The sequence below is a fragment of the Colobus angolensis genome, unplaced genomic scaffold, assembly GCF_000951035.1.
Source record: "Colobus angolensis palliatus isolate OR3802 unplaced genomic scaffold, Cang.pa_1.0 Scaffold100, whole genome shotgun sequence".
Lineage (NCBI taxonomy): Eukaryota > Metazoa > Chordata > Mammalia > Primates > Cercopithecidae > Colobus > Colobus angolensis.
In genome coordinates, this window is record NW_012110920.1 from 6,677,798 (window position 1) to 6,684,994 (window position 7,197).

Genomic DNA, 7,197 nt, shown 5'->3' on the forward strand with positions numbered 1-7,197 from the left:
TCTATACTCTCCATCAGGGCATAGCTACATCCAGTATGGCTTACCACTCTATCCCCAGCCTCTAGCCCAGCGCCTAGCATAGAGTAGGTGCTTATTAAATATTTGTTGAACAAATGAAGAAATAGAGGAAGAAAGTACATTTTTGTTTTGATATGCTGTAGTCCCTTCCTCAGTCCAGAGATCATAAACCTCTGAATTAGGATGTGACTCTCTCTGTCATTAATTGGCAAGAATCATGGTAGAATTATCGTCCCTATTTACGGAGTCTCCTTCCCTAATACATCCCATTGCAGATTCCTGTCTTCCCTTTACCATCCACTCCAGCATCAGCTGATGCAGTCACTAAAATGGTTTATAAGTCACATATGAGATTCCCTATGTTTATAATTGAGAAATGTGTGGACACACAGGCCTCACAGAATGCATTGGATCGCTAGAGTCTCTCCTGGTGAAAAAGAAAAACCTGCCCAAACCCAGTTTTTGTTTCAGTAACTTCCTTTGAGACAAAGCCAGGAATCTGAGAGTGAGCACCTGCTAAGGGTGGGACAGGGGCTCTGTCTGGTATGCCTCTCCCATGTTAAGAGCTAACAATAGTAATGGATAAGTCTCCAGGGAAACCAGGACCACTTCCAAGCATTCCTGTCTTGGGCTGCCTCAAGGGCTCCTCTGTCCTTTGGGTAGTACTGATTGATGCCTGATGCCCAGAACTGGTCCACTCTGGCTTCTCTTTGGAGCAGTCTCTGCCGGTGCCTCCTGGCTGCCAGCTCAGTCCTAGCATAAGGGACTTCTTCTTTGGCCTGGGTTTCACCTTCTTGTATCAGGTGGCAGACCAGCTGGTTTCAGTCCCAAATCAGGTCTTCTGACTCCTCCCAGAAACCAACCAACATCTGAGCAGGAAATCCTGCCCCTCCCCAAAGAGTGGGAAACCGCAAAGGAAGAGAGAGATGAAACAGAAGGAAAGGCAGAGGAGGAGGGAAAGAGAGAGAGAAGAGAAGCAAAAGAAAAAAGAACATCAATAAAAAGAAGTCAAATTTGTTCGAAATCTTGAGGTAAGACTTTTAAAAATCACATTATATATTATAGTATCACCATTTGTCAGGGCCTAGTACATAGTAGGTCCTCAAAAAAAACTGCTATTGAAATAATTAATCTATTGAAATGAACAGGAGGGCTGGGCTAAAGAGAAATTTCAATGTGACATGCTGGTGAGAAAAAAAACAAGAAGAAATGCCCGATGAGTTTTCGAATGTGTAGGAGGGATGATATGATAAGATGCAGATGGAACCAGAAGTCTCTTACTGGCACTGACAGCATTCTGATCATTGTGGCACAGAAAGTCAAGTTGGAACAAAAAAGTTGCAAAGATAGTATAAAAAATGTCTGCATGTTCTTTTGGAATTGCAAAAAGACTGCAAGAATTATACAAATGTTGTAAGCAGTTTTTAAAATCGGTTTTAAACCAATGACAGAGCACAAACACTATGTTGTATCTTGGGAACTGCTAAACATGCTGATATCTGCATGCTGCAACCAAATATCAGCTAGTTTAATGTTATTAACATTTAGATCTAGAGTGTTGAAAAGTCTCATTTTATTTCCAGAAGTCTTGTTCAGTGGATCAAGGGAGGCCTAAATGTGTCAATCAAAATTCTTCATGTGCTATTCATCTATCCCTTAATCCTAGTCCAGCTGGGCTTCTCAGAATACTGACCCTCTGAGCCCTAAACGGGCCTCTTCAGAGAAAATCCCAACACTTGTTTCAGGTCAAGGAACTAGAGAAACCTGACAGGAAAGGGAAATACCATGCTTCACCCTCACCATTTACCCAAATCTTCACTTGCCATCAACAGACAGTATCATCCAGAGTATTGTGGTTTAGTGATCCAGTCACTTGGAGAGATTAAAATAGCTAGATGCATGCTTCAGAAAACATCTACAGACAACGATGATGTGTTTTCACAACAGTTGGCTTTTAAGAGTCCTACTCCCCCGACTTTTCCGACAGAGCTTGCCAGTATCCGAGGGACACAACTGAAGTGTTTCCTTTAGTGAAAGTATTTCTTTTTGGGGTTTGTGTGAGTTCATCAGAGTCGGAAGCTGAAAGGAGGGTGGGAAAGGTAAGGAGGGATGAAACAGTCTCACTTCTGCTTGCTTGCCAGGATTTGAAAGGAACTGCCTCCCTGTCATTAGGATGATATGAAAATAAAATCTGAAAATCCCAGCTCTTTCTTTATACTAATTTGAGTATAGCTAAAAGTTCGCTGTGTCCAATTTCTGAGCTAGAACAAATATTAAAGGTAATCTAATTTATTTCTCCTTATTTGCCAGGTGAGGGAATTGAAGCCAAGACAAGGGAAGGGCCTTGCCCAAAGTCACATGTATTGTCAGTGATGGGAGGGAGACTGGAACTCAGTTATCCCAGAGTCCCACCCAGGAGCCTTTTAAGAAATGATGAAAACTTTACAGGAAGGTATCCCAGATGTCTGAGAGCTCATAAACATCGCAGCTGCTGACTAAATACAAATTCAGTTAAAAGATGCTCAAGTAATCTTCCCCTGGCAGAAATAGAAAGAAGAAAAAGATTTCCCCAATAGTTAAGTTTTTCCAGAATCCGTTTTATAACTGTTAGGAGACTAGGGAGGAGAGAGATTTAAGGCAGATTTGTCATGAAAGAACTAGAATATTTTACATTCCTACCACTGGATCAGCATTTTACATGTCTCATTTCTTTATGTAATCTTCATATTATCCTCATTTTACAATTAACATTGTTTTAACTTTGCTCAAATTCACAGAGGGAATAAGATACTATGATTTCTGGATCTCTTGTTGGTAGGCCCAGGATCAGGCTCTGGAGAGACATGGCTAGTTCAGTGACTGTTCCAGTCTTACTCAGGCCCTCCCCAACACAGACCCTTGCTCTAGCCATTCAGGCTACCTGAGTTTCCTCTGAAATACCATGTTGTTTCTAGACTTCTTGCCTGAATAGATGCAGTTCCCTCTGCTTGGGATGCCTTTCTCCAACATCCTCATAACTTGTACTTAGCCTTCAGAACCGAGCTCCAGGACCACCTCCCAGAGCCCTTTCCTGCTGCTGTGGCCTGTCCCTTCTCTACTTCCACAGTACTCTACACACATTCCTATTACAGTATACATCATGCTATGGGGAGCTCTGGTTTACTTGCCTACTTTCCTTGTACTTGACTTCAATTTCCTTGAAAGCAGACACCACATATTTGTAAGCCTTTGCATTCCCAGTGCCTAGCACAATTCCAGAGATGTATTAGTGCTCAATAAATATTTTTTTAAGTGGACAAACAAATGAAATATTTCCCCCTCCTTTTCTTCCAATAAAACCATGCAATAAAATGTCCTGTTTCCATGCTCGTGACTCTTTAGTAATTTGGGGATAAATAGAAGATATCACTACTATAAGCTTCCTCTCCTTTCAAGCCTGACAAGCCACACAAAAATAGCTATCTAGGGTTAAACTTGGCACTCTGAACAGACATTAATTTCTGCATCCTGACAAAATGCTTTGATGACACTAGAAGAATTTATATGCCATAAGCCATAAGGACAAAAAGACTGGGAACATGGGAACAACAGAGATAACGACAGTTAAGGAATGTCAACACTCTTGCAAGAGGGAAAGTGGATAGATGAGTAATAAGTGACTTAGCAAACCCAAGACCGCTGGAGTCTGAGTGCTCATGATGGGAAGCCTCAGGAGTTGGAGGAACAGGTGGGGGTAAACACAGGAGAAGACCCTTGGCCTCTACAGCTACTCCAGCTGGAGAAGGAAAATTTATTTTCTGGAGAAACTTAACAAAGACACACCAGGCTTAGGGACATCAGACACAGCAGAGGGTGGGGTTAGGCATGGAGCTGGAAATAGCGAGATTAGAGAAAGACTCCATACTGAAAGATGAGATTCCCCAGCCCATTTTACTGGCTCAGCTCCCAGAACACAAACAGCCTAGCTCTACCCCTCTCCACCCACCCTACCCCAGCTTACACTAGGCAGAAGAATTAAGGATTCTTCCCTGTAGAAAGGACCCAACCAAAGAGACAAACACTACAGACATTGATGTGTGCTTCCCCCAGTGAAACCAGCAGGGGCCTTCTGGATTATCCTACAGTGAAGTCCAAAAATTGACAAGCCCTGCCCTCATACACAAAGCTTCCGACAGCCAAGGAAGAGACTTACAAAGATCACCAGGTGACATAGTTTGGATATTTGTCCCCTCCAAGTTGCAGATTGAAATTTAATCCCCAAGGTTGGAAGTGGGGCCTGATGTGAGGTGTTTTGAGTCGTGGGGGTGAATCTCTCATGAATGACTTGGTGCCATGCTCATAGTAATGAGTGAGTTCTCACTCTATGAGGTCTGCAAGAACTTGTTGTTCAAAGAGCCTGGCCCCTCCCACCCCTCTCTTGCCATGTGATGCCTGCTCCTCTTCTGCCATGAGTGGAAGCGGTCTAAGGCCCTCACTAGATGGAGATGTCGGCACTGTGCCTCTTCTGCAGGCTGCAAAACCATAAGCAAAACAGACCCTTTTCTTTAAAAACTACTCAGCCTCAGGAGTTCCTTGACAGTAACACAAACAGACTAAGACACTAGGCATGGAACAAAAACCTTTGATACTGAGGACCTCAAGGGAGGAAATTTAGAAAGCAGAAGAAATAATTATCAGTAATGGCCACAGCAACATCAATATCCCCCAGAGGTATGGGAAGATAATTCATGAATTATGATCAAGAAGCCAATTTTTGGCTGAAAATAAACTTTCCTTCTCCAGCAGTAGCTCATGCCTATAATCCCAGCAGTTTGGAAGACTGAAGTGGGAGGATCACCTGAGCCCAGGAGTTCAAGACCAGCCAGGGCAACATAGAGAGACCCCAGTCTCTACAAATAAAAAAATTAGTGTAGTGTAGTGATGCATGCCTAGCCACTCAGGAGGCTGATATGAGAGGATTGTTTGCACATAGGAGGTTGAGGCTGCAATAAGCTGTGATGACACCACTGCACTCCAGCCTGGGCAACAGGGTGAGACCCTGTCTCAAAAAATAATAATAACATGATAAAATAAAGAACCAATTTTTAAGTATGGAGAAGAAAAAAATGGCTCTTTAAATGAAAATGCAACTGGACATTTAAAAATTAAAATGAAGGGCCAGGCATGGTGGTTCATGCCTGTAATCTCAGCAATTTGGGAGGCCAAGGTGAGCGGATTACCTGAGGTCGGGAGTTCAAGACCAACCTGGCCAACACAGTGAAACCCCATCTCTACTAAAAATACAAAAAGTAGCTAGGCATGGTGGTGCATGCCTGCAATCCCAGCTACTCAGGAGGCTGAGGCAGGAGAACCACTTGATCCCAGAAGGCAGAGGTTGCAGGGAGCCAAGATCGTGCCATTGCACTCTAGTCTGAGCGACAAGAGTGGAATGCTGTCTCAAAAATTAATTAATTAATTAAAATTAAAATTAAGCATTGGAAGATAAAATTGAGGAAATCTCCCAGAAAATAGGACAAAATGGAAAGAGATTTTAAAAACATAAGACATAGAAAGATAAGAAACTTAAAAGATCGGCTCAAGAGCTCTGTCATCTTCTATTAAGAAGTCCAAAAAGAGAACACAGAGAAAATGAAAGAGAATAAAATAATCAAAAAAAAAATTCTCTAAAATTTACCAAAATACAAGATTTGAATTTCCATATTCAATGGACTCAGTGGGTGCCCAACACAATGAACAACAACAACAAAACTCATCAAAGCATATTATTGGAAATGTTAGAACCCCAGGAATAAAAGGACTCCAAAAGTTCTGGAGAAAGAAAAATAGTTCACAAACCAAGGGTCAGAAATCTGAACAGCAGTTGGACCTCTCAGTGTCAACTGGAAGCTTGAAACTGAAAGGCAAGACAGCAACATCTTCCAATTCTGAGAGAAAACAGTGTCTTCTCTAGAAATCCTTACCCGGCCAAAAAACAACCAAGGAGAAGGTAATACAAGGACAAGCAGACAGGGCTGACCGGAACCGTCACACTGTCCTTTATTTGGCGCGGGTCTGATATGTTAAAAATGTGAAACATCACTCCTGCATAAAGGTCTCAAAACATTTCCTTATTATACATGAGGAAGTAAACCAAAAAAGAGAAAAACAAGAGTTCCCATTCCCAAAGGAATGTCCCCAGATTCAGGGGACAGGAGGACTAAGGGCTTCAGTAAAATGTCTCCAAGAAAAAAATAAAGGAACTCATAGATTACACAATTAATTTGACTTATTTATTTGAATTTTATAGCTCTTGTCAGAGGGTTTGAAGGACATGTACAACAAAGCAAACAAATCAAAATGAAGTGATTATTAACTCCCAGGAATTCAGTGAAGACCAGAAGAAAAAAATGTATCATAGTGCACCATATTGTTCAGCTGTAAACAATTAATCGTAACAATACAAACACTATTGATTTAATTAAAAATGTGATATTTTAATATTAGGAATCTGGAAAAAAGGGAATGGGTATTTGTGTGATGTAAAAAAGCAAAATCCCAACATTCCTTAGCAGGAAATGAATAAGTAATTTCCAAAATTGCAAAATCAAGAAATAGTAGTAAAAGCACATTGTTTACAAATGTGGAGTTGGTTTTCAGGGGAAAATAAATTAAGATTTAAAAGTGCCTCTCAGTGGGACCAGGGCTGAGAAAGGAAAGAGCAAGGATTGTTGTCACTCGTTGTAAACCTTTTGTACCAGGTGACTTTTTAAGCCCTCCTCATGTATTATATGAATAAATATAAAACCTAGTTTTTTTTTTTTTTTTTTTTTATAAATTACCCAGTCTCAGGTATTTCTTTATAGCAGTGTGAAAATGGACTAACACAGATGGTCACAAAGGGTGAAGATTTGGAGATGGTTCTAGAGATACTTAGGAGTAGAATCGACTGTACTTGGTGATTAATGGAATATGGAGAGGAAGGAGTAAAGAACTCCTAAGTTTCTGGATTACTAATTAGATGGATGGTAAAGCCATTGCTTGAAATAGAGATCAATGGGAAATGGTGATTAAAAATAAAGTCATTGGAGAACAGTTTGGCAGTTTCTTAAAAAGTTAAACATGGCTAGGTGCAGTGGCTCACACCTGTAATCCCAGCACTTTGGGAGGCTGAGGCAGGCAGATCACGAGGTCAAGAGATCG

General features: G+C 41.2%; 1 protein-coding gene across 2 annotated transcripts in view; it reads left to right on the top strand.

Moving 5' to 3' along the window:
* Positions 1–936: 936 nt before the first annotated feature.
* The window catches only part of HSD11B1 (hydroxysteroid (11-beta) dehydrogenase 1), a 49,701-nt gene continuing 43,440 nt past the window's right edge, over positions 937–7,197 (top strand). The window contains exon 1 of one of the 2 annotated variants that reach the window (XM_011938100.1): positions 937–1,049. The gene's annotated coding sequence lies outside the window, so the exon portion shown is untranslated. The remainder of the gene's footprint in view (positions 1,050–7,197) is intronic. The other variant, XM_011938088.1, reaches the window with a different exon arrangement.